Source organism: Saimiri boliviensis, chromosome 16 (assembly GCF_048565385.1).
Source record: "Saimiri boliviensis isolate mSaiBol1 chromosome 16, mSaiBol1.pri, whole genome shotgun sequence".
NCBI classification, from domain to species: domain Eukaryota; kingdom Metazoa; phylum Chordata; class Mammalia; order Primates; family Cebidae; genus Saimiri; species Saimiri boliviensis.
The window spans coordinates 4,951,918-4,965,534 of NC_133464.1; the positions used below are offsets into that span (position 1 = coordinate 4,951,918).

The following is a 13,617-nucleotide window of genomic DNA, read 5'->3' on the forward strand; positions in this document are numbered from 1 at the left end:
CAGCCAGCATTAAGTATGACTCCCACTTACAGTAAACCTTAGAGGCCACAGAGCTTTTGACTCTTGACATTTGACATTCTATTTTGTCTTTTTCTCATTCTGTTTCATAAGTTCTTGACTATCATTTATGCCTCAATTGACACCCTTTTTCTTCAACCCAGCACCCTCAGTACACCTTTCCCTAACTCACAGGTCCAACGGACAATTCAATGCCCTTGCTTTTTGGTTCTCTACTGCAGAAACTTTTTTTTTTTTTTTTTTTTTGAGACAGAGTTTCACTCTTGTTGCCCAGGCAGGAGTGCAGTGGCACGATCTGGGCTCACCGCAACCTCCGCCTCCCAGGTTCAAGCGATTCTCCTGCCTCAGCCTCCTGAGTAGCTGAGATTACAAGAGCCCGCCACCACACCCGGCTAATTTTTGTATTTTTAGTAGAGATGTGATTTCACCATTTTGGCCAGGCTGGTCTCAAACTCCTGACTTCTGGTGATCTGCCCACCTCAGCCTCCCAACATGCTGGGATTACAGGTGTGAGCCACTGCACCTGGCCTGCTTTCTTCCCATTATTACTTATCTCAGTGAAGGGCATCATTACTCCTCCTGTAACCTAAGCTAGATCTCTGGAAGTTATCTTCATTTTTTTTTAATCTTTCTTAAGCCCCATATTTATAGTTAAGTAATGCTATTTTTAGATTCAAAATATTTTTTTCACAACTATCCCTTCAGTTCATTAAAATTACCACTCTTTGAACTTCAGCTACCATCAAGTTCACTCAAAACTATACTCTGCTTAGCGACTAAAAGTGTTTCTTAAAGAGGAGTGATGTTACCTCCCTCAGGGGCATCTGGCAGTGTCTGGAGATGTTTTTGTTCTGATGGTGGGAAGTGGGGTGCTGCTTCTCAATCCTGTGAATACAGATTACGTATGCTGGTACTATTCTATAAATCACTGGTCAGTCACCACGATGGAGAATGATCAGGCCACAAACGTCAAATGCCAAATTGCTCTGTGTACAGCAATCTAGCTCAGAAGTCAGCATTTTCTCTAAAGAGCCAGAGAGCAACTACTTTACGTTTTGTGGCCCATACAGTCTGTATTGCAACACTCAACTCTGCCTTGAAAATGCTGTGAAAACAAATGGGTATGGATGTGTAACAATGAAACTTTACTCAAAAAACAGGCAGCTGGATGGATTTGGCTCATCATCTGAAGTTTGCCAACCCTTGATCTAGCTTAAGGAAAAATACAATCATGTTATTAGTGTTGCAGGAAATATTTAATGCCTATTAAGTTGTAGCATAAAGTCCAAGTTTTATACTCTAAAATACATAGGTTCTACCTTTTTCTCACTTTCCCAACTTTTCCACTTGCTCTTATGCCACTGCAATGCTGGCGTCTTTTCCTGTACACCTTACGGCATCTGGTCGCTTTTTCATATTAACCTCAGCTACCCTTACCCTCAGGTCCAGTTCTAAGTCTGGGAGCTCTCCTCTGTCTTTTTGGATGTGTCCATCTCTCACTGCTGCTCCAGGCCTCTGAAGGAGCACTTGTGTGCACTTCTCTCTGGAGGTTTCAGGCTCTTCTCCTAGGCTCTGCTGAGCCTGCCACATGCTATCTTAGGTGTCTGTCACCCTTTTCCATGAGACGGTTTAGGTGTAAGCAGGACCTACTCATCTTTGTATCCTCAATGTGTAAAAAAACATCAGGTAGTTTGTGGGACTCAATATTCATTCTAATGAATAAGTTTTATGGAGGTGTCTTTGAGTTTTCAAACTTTTAGGTCTTCAGGGAACATTTTGGCAATAGATAAACTTTCAGAATAAAGGCACCATGTAGTATTTTACTTCGTTAGATTTTATTTGAGATGACTTCTTAATTTTAAATATTTTGATGAATTATGTTGAGAAAGTATATCTGTAGTTTCATGTGAAGAATTTCTATTTTTAACCAAATGAATGGATAATGTATGAGAATTCTAAGAATAAAATGTATAAGACTCACATATATATGCATGTATACCTATAATATATAAATTATATATATATATATATATATATATATATATATATATATACACACACACACATGTAACTTACACCTTTCAAGCCTGTATTCATATGTTTTTTGTTTTCTTGGAACAGATTAAATATTGTTAATATGAGATTATGTATGATTTCCCTGATCACTGAAATTGAATAGTAAGAGCATATAACAAATATAACAAAGGTCAGAGGCATTTGCTAACATACTAAGCTTTTGAGCCTCATTCCTGACCTGATAAATGGTCATTCAGTACCAACACTTACGAGTAATGGTTGCTGTAAAAACTTTTGAGATACTATATGAGAAATATAAGGGAAAGGTACTTTAAAAAATTATATCCCTCTAGGTTCATTATTTATAAATTCTTAAACATCTTAAGAATTTTTTCATGTCTCAGAGTTCCCGGGTTAAGGCAGTAGCAGATCCTCAATAAGACAGTGGAGGATTTCCTGCTAACTCCCACATTCTATTATGGAGAAAGAAGGTGGCAGTTTGTCCTGAGCCAAAGCACCATTTTTTTGTTTTTTTGTTTGTTTGAATAGGGGGTCAGAATGTTCAGAACTCTGTTCAGAACTCTACAGATGAAAATACATTTTTGATATTTGGTCATTAAAGCTCTCAACCTAAGATATCCCTGAGAAAAAGAATGAAAGTCATCATCTTCCTGGACAATTTCTAGTATGCTTAATTTTAACTTAATTAAAATCCATGCACATTCAAACAAATATAGGACTCGCCTCCACTTCCTATCCAAAACTCACGTCTAGCATCATCATTTTATGAAATACCAGCTGCTCTATGTTAATTTTTATACAGAGATATGTCTGTTTAGGAAAAGGTGGTATACATAATCTAAATAATCAAAGCAGGAAAACAGTTACCCATATAGAAAAACATCATCCACATTATCAAAAGTTATCTTAAGAAACACAAGTGTTTAAACAAAACCATCATCATAGAAAGTTCTCCATAAGAATTAGTTGTAGACGCTCACAAGATACCCCATGAGCAATTTATTTTATTCAATTTTACTTTAACTTTTATTTTAGATACAAAGGGTACATACATGTGCAGGTTTGTGACATGTATATACTGTGTGATGCTGAGGTTTGAAGTATGGACCCTGTCACCCAAGTAGTGAGCATAGTGCATGATAGGTCATTTTTCCACCCATGCCCCCTCTCTAGTCTGTGGTGTTTGTTGTTCCCATGTTTATGTCCATGTGTGCTCAATGTTTAGCTTCCACCTATAAGTGAGAACACATGGTATTTGGTTTTCTATTCCTGTGTTAATTCGCTTAGGATAATGACCTCCAGATGCCATTTCATTCTTTTTTATGGCTACATAGTATTCCAGGAGTAATGTAATAGTTTAAAAAAAAACCTATATGGCAGGGAACTCATATAGAAAATAAATAAATCCCAGATTTCTTCGTTCAACCAAGATGGAGCAATAGTCACCGATTTGCACTCCCTCCTGAGACACCTGAAAACTGGACAGTAAACAGGAAGCAATGGCTCCCAGGTTATATGACACCAATGAAGTCAGTGACCCCTGAGAGACAGAAAACAAATGAATTAATCCCTAACTCTGCCCCATCTGACTTCATGGAAGTTTCTGGGCTATGACACAGAGAGGGGAACCAAAGTGAAATCTGGAAATCTAAGTGGAAGAGATGAGAGAGGAAAGATACCAAGACCCTTAGAGTTCTAGGGTGGAAAATCACCAAGGAGACAGCTGCCCAGACAGGAATTTCCAAGATCTTCAGAGCCTCCCTCTCAAGTCATGAGCAGAACACAGATCAGCACAGGCATGTGAACAGACCCAAGTCCCAGAAAAGGACCACTAGAGTGGAGCAGAGATAACCATCCTTAGGGCAGGGACAGAAGGAAGAAGGGCTGCTCCCATCTGCCAGTGTGAAAAAATCCATAACTCATGGGCACTGGATAGACAACCTGATTGTTTTGCCTCAGTAGTAAGAAATAATTAGGCCTTGATTAAATGCTGCTCTGACTCCACATGACAAAACTGAAAAGTACAACTCCCAAACAAGAAACTGCTTCCAGGTGATTTACTTGTACCCCAAATCAAACTCTAGGATATTAGCAGAAGTATAAAAATGTATGTCACTTGACAAAATAAAACTCTATACTATTCAAGAATTACCAGGCATGCAAAGACATGGAAATATAGAATCTATAATAAAGAGAAAAATTAATCAATTAATATGGACCCAGAAATTACATAGATAATAGAATTCATATACTAATAGATGCTAGAAGAAAAATTAAATATGTTAAAGACATGTAGATTTTTTTTTTTTTTTTGAGACACAGTCTTGCTCTGTTGCCCAGACTGGAGTGCAGTGGTGTGAGATCTCGGCTCACTGCAACTTCCACCTCCTGGGTTCAAGCAATTTTCGTGCCTCAGCCTCCTGAACAGCTGGGACTACAGGTGTGCACCACCATGCCTAGCCAATTTTTGTTGTGGTTGTTGTTGTTATATTTTCAGTAGAGATGGGTTTTTGCCATGTTGCCCAGGCTGGTCTCAAACTCAGTTCAGGGAATCTACCTGCCCTGGCCTTCCAAAGTGCTAGGATTACAGGTGTAGTCACCACACCCAGGCTAAACACATGCAGAATTTTAAGGGATCCAAATTAAACTTCTAGAAACAAAAGTTACAATAACTGAAACCAAAAAAAATGCATCAAATTGGATGAACGGAAGATTAGACACTGCAGAAGAAAGGATTAGTGGAACGGAAGAAATGGCAATGGAAACAATCCCAAATGAACACAGAGAAAAAAGACCAAGAAACATAAACAGAGCATGGGAGATACGTGGGGGAATGTCAAATACCTAACACGCATAAAAGTGTAATTTCTAAAGGAGAAACAACAGAAAAGAGAATAGAAAAAATATCTGAAAAATTTTCCAAATTTTATAAAAGCTGCAAACTCAAAAATCCAAGAAGTCTGATGAAACTCAGGTATAAGAAACATGAAGGAACTATATCAAAGTGCTTACTCAAACACAGTAACATACAGAAAACCTTAAAAGCACATGGAAAAAAAAAGGTATACTGTGTATGGAAGAACAAAGTGAAGATGGACAGCAGCTTCCTTCTTGGAAAAAGTGTAAGACAGAAGAATAAAATCTTAAAAGAACTAAAAGAAAACTATGTTGACCTAAAATGCCTTTCTCATCAAAATGCCTTCCACAAGTGACATAAGAATGTATAGCATCAAGAGTAAATGCTCATGCAAACCAGAGATTCTGTGTGATAATAATGTGTCAATGCAAATTCATCAATTATAGTAAAGATAACCCTCTGGTAGGTAACTTTTGATAGCAGGGGAGGCTGTCGGTGTGAGGGATGGGGAAGGTCTACAAGAAATCTCTGTACCTTCAGCTCAGTCCTGTTATGTCCTGCAATTGCTCTAAAAATGTCTATACAGGGCTGAGCGTGGTGGCTCGCACCTGTAATCCCAGCACTTTGGGAGGCTAAGGCAGGTGGGTCATTTGAGGTGGGGAGTTCGAGACCAGCCTTACCAACATGGAGAAACCTCTCCTGTACTAAAAAATAGAAAATTACCTGGGTGTGGTGGCACATACCTGTAATCCCAGCTACTTGGGAGGCTGAGGCAGGCGACTCACCTGAACCCAGGTGGTGGAGGTTGCAGTGAGCAGAGATCGCATTACTGCACTTCAGCCTAGACAACAGAGACTTCGTCTCTGAAAAAAAAAAGTCTATACAAATAAATAAAGCTAAAAAGAATGTAGGTATGATATAAGATCTAGGCACCGCAGCTTGGAGGTGAGCCTATGAATTTGTTAACATTTATATGGAGAGAGTCACTTTCCACAACTTCTCCTCCTTCCCAATCTTACTCTTAGATTCTCCACTTTCCTGTACTCCAGCCTGAAGTCTGGGCTTCATTTGCCGTCTCTGCTGTGCACTCATCCTGAATGCATGTACATCGGGGGCCATGCTGCAGGCTGACTGAAGAGGAAAACAGCCCCAGAGGTTCACTCCACTCTCTCAGAACCACTTCTCCGCTGATGGAAAAGGAAGGTCCCACTCTTGCGGAGTCCTGGGTGTCTCTGGGCGCTCTGCTACGGGATGTCTTGAGATGGTGCATGGGAGACATGGGAAATAAGAAATGGTATTCCCACACAATGGGAGCATCAGGTGTTTCATGTCCTGCCCCTTAAGCCTGAAGCACAGGCTTCTCCTGGAGCTGTTTCTGTTTGCATTAACGCCCACTTTGGGGTTCAAAACTGCCTGGATTCCAGGCCATGACAAACACAACATTGGTGACATGGAAGCTTTCTTCTAATATAAACATTTAGTGTAAACGTCCCTATATATCAACAAATATATTTCAACAAATATAGGGACGTTTCTACTAAATGTTTATATTAGAAGAAAGGTTCCATATCACCAATCTAAGCTTCGACTTTTAGACTAGGAAAAAGAAGAACTAAATAAACCTAAGGAGAAGAAGAAAGGAAATCATCAAGATAAGAGCTGAAATTAATGAAATTGATTTGAATAATTGTTTGAACAGAAAACAAAAACAAAGAAAATACATCAAAACCTTTTTCTTTGAATAAATAACATAATACAACTCTACCAAGACTGGCAAAGGAAAAATGACAGAGAACATAGAAGACAATATCATTGGAGACCCTGCAGACATTGAAAGGATAATAAGGAGTACTGGGACCCAGTCACATTTACGACTTAGATGAAATGGACCAATTCCTCAGAAACTACACACTGCAAATAGATCACTAAAGATATTAAGTTCATGTTCAAAATCCTTTCAGATAAGACATTGTCATACCTGAGTGCTTTCTCTGGCAAAGTCTAGCAAATAGTTAAGAAAAAACTAATACCAATTCTGCACAGTCTTTTCTACAAGGTAGAAGACAGAACATCGCCTTGGCAAAAAAATGTTTACCAACTGAATATCTAATACATGTGTGTCTTCAGAACATATAAAGAACTCAAAAAAGCAATCATCATGATGCTGTTTATCCAAAATACTTGAACAGAAAGTTCACCAAAGAAGATGTATGGATGGCAAATAAACCCATAAAAAGATGCTCAGGCCGGGAGTAGTGGCTCACACTTGTAATCCCAGCACGTTGGGAGGTTGAAGAAGGTGGATCACGAGATCAGGAGTTTGAGACCAGCCTGACCAACCGGTGAGACTCCGTCTTTACTAAAAATACAAAAATTAGCCAGGTGAGGTGGCACAGGCCTGTAGTCTCAGCTACTTTGGAGGCTGAGGCGGGAGAATCCCTTGAACCCAGGAAGCAGAGGTTGCAGTGAGCCGAGACCATGCCATTGTACTCCAGTCTGGGTGACAGAGTGAGACACAATCTCAAAAAAAAAAAAATGATTAACATTAGTAATTTGAGAAATGCAAAGTAAAATCACAAGGAGATGCTGGCATAAATTCATTTTAATGCCAAAAATGTAAAAGATTGATCAAATCATGTGTTGGTGAGTAGATGGAAAGACAAAATGGAACAATCAAGTTGGAAAACAGTTTGGCAGTTTTAAATAATGTTAACCATATAATAACCACAACCCTCAGCCATTCCACTCCTATAATTTTCCCATTTCTTCAAAAAGTAAGAACATATCTATACAAAGAGTCATACACCACTGTTCATAGAAGCTGTATTGGTAATAACCCAAAACCCAAATATCTACCAATGGGGTGTGTAAATATACAAAATAAAGACTACTCAGTAATAAAAAAGAATGGACTATAACAACATAGATGAATGCCAAAGTTATGATGCTGAGTGAAGGAAATCAGATGCAAGAGTATACAATTCACAGTGCCATTTATTTAAAACATAGAAAACGAAGTTAATTTATAGGAGGTGATAGGGTTTGGCTCTATGTCCCCACCCACATCTCATGTTGAATTGTAATCCCTACATGTTGGGAGAAGACCTGGTAGAAAGTGATTGGATCATGGGGTGGCTCCCCCATGCGGTTCTAATGATAATGAGTTCTCATGAGATCTAATAGTTTAAGTGCGGCTGTTCCCCGCTCACTGTCTGCCTCCAGCCACCTTGTAAGATATGCCTGCTTCCCCTTTGCCTTCTGCCCTGATTGCAATTTTCTCTTGAGTCCTCCCAGGCCACGTGGGACTGTGAGTCAATTAAAGCTACCTTCTTCAGATTATCCAGTCTCAGGTAGTTCTTTACAGCAGTGTGAAAATGAACTAATACAGAAAGCAAAAGCATTTCAATGCTTGTCTGGGGATGAGAAAGTAATAACAGGTAAGAAGGTGAAACTATAAAAGGACCTGAAGCATTTCTGGGGGTGATGGGTGTTACCATCTTGATTACAGAGTGGACTCATGATAAAGCTGTTAAAATTGTTAAAAATAAATAAATTAAATGTACATTCATAAAAATAATTCAGAGAAACTTTAAAAATCTGTCCTGGATGACTACCATCAAAACCAAAATGCTTTCTACTTCTGATGTATAGTTTGCACAAAAGTAAACACTCAAGGAGTATCTTCCAGTGGTGGGAAAAAGCAAAAAAAAAAAAAAAAAATGGACAAACGGACTCAGGTGAACTGAGCTTGAGATCCTGATGGGAATCACAAGTTAGCTGACCGAACTGCTAGGCAAATAAGCTTACATATGCACGCTTTCACGGTGTCTGGCCAACAGCAAAACTATTCAATATTAGTCACTAGTATTGAATAAATGCTACATTTTGGATGTACAGTTATGAATATATTTAACTTGCAAGGATTAGTCTCACTAGGATATGCTGAAGGGCAGAAAAGCATCTGTTATTTGGTCAATGTGTGTGTAACATTTTCAGAAAAATTCGATCATAATATATAGCACAGGCAGTTAGTGGCCTAATAATTAATTCACATACCAAATCACCATCCTATTTCTACATCAGCATGTATCTGTCTGTTGGTTAAAGCATGTATCTCTGTATGTGTTTTAGGCTTTGACACCCCTTATTTCTCTTCTTCTATTTTATTTTTTTTTGGATACAGAGTCTTATTTCATCTTCCAGGCTCCAATGCAGTGGGGTGATCTCAGCTCACTGCAACCTCCGCCTCCCAGGTTCAAGTGTTTCTCCTGCCTCAGCCTCCCAAATAGCTGAGATTACAGGTGCCTGCCACTATGCTCAGCTAATTTTTGTATTTTTAGGAGAGATGGGGTTTCACCTTAATGGCCAGGATGGTCTCAAACTCCTGACCTCAGGTTATCCACCTGCCTCAGCTTCCTAAAGTGCTGAGATTACAAGCATGAGCCACCGCACCTTGGCTGACACCCCTTATTTCAAAATAACGGGACAAAGATGAAAATGTACACTGAATGGAAGAATTTATTTTTTCTTAATGCTTTTGAATAATTTGAATGCAGATCACCAACATAAAATTCTCCATAGGATGGCCAAAGTGGCTTATGCCTATAATCCCAGCACTTTGGAAGGCCAAGGTGGGTGGATGATATGATCAGCAGTTTGAGAGCAACCTGGCCAACATGGTGAAACCCTGTCTTTACTAAAAAGACACAAAAAATATTAGCCAGGTATGGTAGTGCACACCTGTAATCCCAGCTACTCGGGAGGCTGAGGCAGGAGAATCTCTTGAACCTAGGAGGAGGAGATTGCAGGGAGCCAAGACTGTGCCATTGCACTCCAGCCTGGGTGACAGGTCAAGATGCCATCTCAAAAAAAAAAAAAAGATATTCCATAATTTCACTCTATACTCAATATTTAACAATCGTTAATATAAATCAAATAGAAAATGCAAGTGTATCTTATAAAAATAAGAAATTTGAATATCCTAATGTGGTCTATACGAATTGCAAGGGAACTCAATTAGCTGTGGTAGTTAAGAATTCCTTGTACATAGCAGATGATCCATAAATATTTGCTGAAGGAAGAAAGAAAAGAAGATGAGGGTAAAGAATGGGAGGAAACAGAAGACAAAGGGAAGAGGAAGGCTTAAAATTCTCACCCAGGAAACGTCATGGCGTCCTTAAGACATAATCCTGTTTTTGTTAGTCGTCGACATTTGCTGTTTATCTGAATATTCTATGTCTTATCACAACCTTACCTACTGTACAGGCCTGACTCAGCCATCCTGGTTGCAAAATGCCCTGGTACATCTATTGAGCAGCCGTGGTGGAGAGGCACTGACTTAAAGAATTTAGTCTGAAGAATGCTTGGGCTGTGAGTGTGTGTGTCGTGCGTGTGTGTGTGTGTGTGTGTGTAATGTGACAGATTTTATAACCACTAGCTGTGACACAAGAAGAAAGAGGATTCCCTGGAAAACTTCCAATTACAATTTGAAATCTGTATTAATTATTTCAAGAGCAAAATGTAATTAACGAGGCAGTAACCTTGTACCAGGCCCAGGGAAAGGTGAGGAGACACACTGCAAAATGAAATGCTTGTAACTATCACTCAGCTTGCATCTCAATGAGATTTTGAGAGTGTATTATGGGATAGTGGGAAGAGCAAATATTTATTCCAAATATTTTCTATTCCAATGACAAAGAGCTGGAATGGGAAAAGACACTGTTCTCATGGCATTTCCAAGGTACTTTATAACATGAATTGTAAAAATTGAAAGTGAACATGTACCATGAGAGATTTACCAAGAGGACCTAACCTGGATTGTGATGCTGATGAGCCTCAAAAACAAGAAACACAGCTAGAGCACAGAAGCTGCTTGGAGATGAGCCTTCAATCAAAATCTGTGCAGTGCACTGGGCTGCATGTTGAGGAAATACATTTCCTATTATCTGAATGTGTATGCTTTATTGGCACTGAAATCATAGTACAATAAAGAACTAAAGCCAACTATAAAATACGTAATTAAGTGCTGAAGGTTTTCATTCAAGTGTGAGAAGGTGATTATGGCATTCACATTGGTCTTAGCTGGGGGGGGGGTGTTGGGTATAGAGATGGATTAGCTGAGTGTACATTCACCTCAAATATATCTTTCGCTAGAACAGGACCGATAGATATTTTACTAGTCCCTGTAACAATTCCTCTTGAAAAGTCTCTTCCTAGTAATTCTATGAAAGTCAATCTTTAAATGATGAGTAGGTCATCACTAATTTTTTTAAAAACTGTGTAGGCTTAAATTTCATGTTTTACTCTATTGTTAAATAATCACTGATTTACTAAATCTAGTGTATAAATGGTTTCTTCTATCTCTTAGCCTTGTAGACACTTAATAGAAGTTCCTTCAAAACAGAGCACATAATTTTGATGCATGCCACATTTGTATTCTGATTTGTGAATGGGACTCTGATTTTTGGTGTCATAATGATCAGAGCTGGAAAGGGCACACTGCCCCATCTCTCCTCATTCATCAGTAATTGAGGTAGCTCACATATTTCCTATTAAAGTATTTTCCTACTGATTCCCTCACTACATGCACTGCTCATTTTCAGGAGACTTTGTAATAGGATTCATCTTTCTGCAAATTTCTTCTCTTTTCTTTTGAGACAGAGTCTCGCTCTGCCACCGAGCTGGAGTGCAGTGGCATGATCTGAGCTCACTGCAACCTCTGCCTCCCGGTTCAAGTGATTCTCCTGCCTCAGCCTCCCGAATAGCTGGAACTACAGGTGTCCTCCACCACGTCCAGCTAATTTTTGTAATTTTAGTAGAGACGGAGTTTCACCATGTTGGCCAGGATGGGCTCGATCTCCTGACCTCATAATCCACCTGCCTTGGCCTCCCAAAGTGCTAGGACTATAAGCGTGAGCCACCATGCCCAGCCTTCATTGTTTTGAATATATATAAAAAAAGTTTCTTTCTAACATAAAGTTGTCCAAGTTTGATAATTGTAGAAATAGTAGTTGAGAACTTATAAATATATGTTTTTGTCATAAATGGGAAGATATTTCTAAGAATACTATTGAAAAAGTCTAAAATATGTTGTCATCATCCTTTCCATTCTTTAGCAAATGACGTGTTTTTAAAAATATGCGGATTTCTAGACAATAAAACAAGCTATTTGTAGTCCAGAATTAGATTTCACTAAAAGTGAACATCTTTTTGTTATATAAGTGTTTAGTACTTAAATTGCCACAAAACTAAGTTTTCAAGTTGAAGTGCTAGGGTCTGACAGTGATACAGTTGGTGGTAGAGCATTCCATGAGTGTTCTGTGGAAATTCTGTAAAGTGAGTCAGCTCCGAATTTTTCTTAGTTAAAAATAGCTTCTCACCTAAACATGAGATCACCAATACAGTGTCTATTGTGATCTGATATTTTTATCCCTAAACATATTTCTGCTGTATAAATTGATCTTTCACCTTGGGAATATTAGAAGGAATGTGCTCAGTTAACAAAGCATTTCAAAGGCCTAAGAAAGAAAAATCAAATATAGCCTTTAAAAAATGTAAAATAGAATTACTAATCTATGCTTTGTTTCATAGTTATTACATGGGTAGATATTTCAGAAAATGACTCAGGGTGCTTTTTTTGGGGAGGAAGATTATTATTAACCTGTACTAATATCGAAACCCGGATGATTATCTCATTCTAAAATTTAAATGGCTACCTAAAATGGAAACATTTACAGACAGTTAAATCAAACATTTTAAGCTGGTAAGATAATAACAACTATTTTGGCCTACTAACATGTCTTGGATGGGATATTAATAAACACTCACCTAAGACACAAAATTTAGAGCTCAACTATAAAACTATACAGAAAACTAGAACATCAATCATGTTATGTGTTAGTCCATTTGACAAATGTCTGTTGGTTACCCACTAGGTACCAGGTGGCAGGCATAGAGTGGAGACCTTCCTTAGCAGAGCTTAGAATCTATTTGGAATTACAGAAGACAGAATCCTGGCGCAATGCAATGAGTCTTATGGGAAGATGGAGCAGTATAAAGAGAGGATGACCGTATGTCCTGCTTCGTCAGGACAGTCCCAGTTTAGTAACTGTATTCCTGGGAAAAATATTAATAGTGCCTTGTTTTACTATAAAACGTGTCTTGGTTTGGTCCATACACTATAAAATCACCATTGTCTTTAGCCATGTGCAGTATTAGATTCTAGAATAATTCTGCTGGCAATATGCTGCTCTGAAGGCTAGAGAAAGATTTATAAATTAATTGTGTGTGAGATTAGTACCCTAATAGTTGTGCCTACTATTTACTCACTGGACTCTCAACGTAAAAATCATGAGAGATTTGGCACTGAATTAACACAAGTGAGGCTCTGAATTAGTGACATCTATTGAGATGAGTGTTATGGACTGATTGTGATCTCTTAAAGTTCAAATGTTGAAGTCCTCAAATTCCCAATGTCACTGGATTTGAAGATAAATCACTTGAGAGGTAATCAAGGCTAAATTAGGTTATAAGGGTGGGGCCCTGATCCAATAGGATTAGCATCCTTATAAGAAGAGACAAGAGAGAGCTAGTACTCCTTCTTGGCTTCCCATGGCAATGCAAGTACCAAAGAAAGGCCATGAGATCATATGTGCCTACAGTGAGAAGGTGGACCTCTGCAAACCGAGGGCCAAGCATGCACCAGA

General features: G+C 38.7%; 1 protein-coding gene across 4 annotated transcripts in view; it reads right to left on the minus strand.

The window, feature by feature from the left end:
- MYO16 (myosin XVI) overlaps positions 1-13,617 on the minus strand; it is a 695,568-nt gene that overhangs the window by 130,237 nt on the left and 551,714 nt on the right. The gene's annotated exons all lie outside the window — the stretch shown is intronic.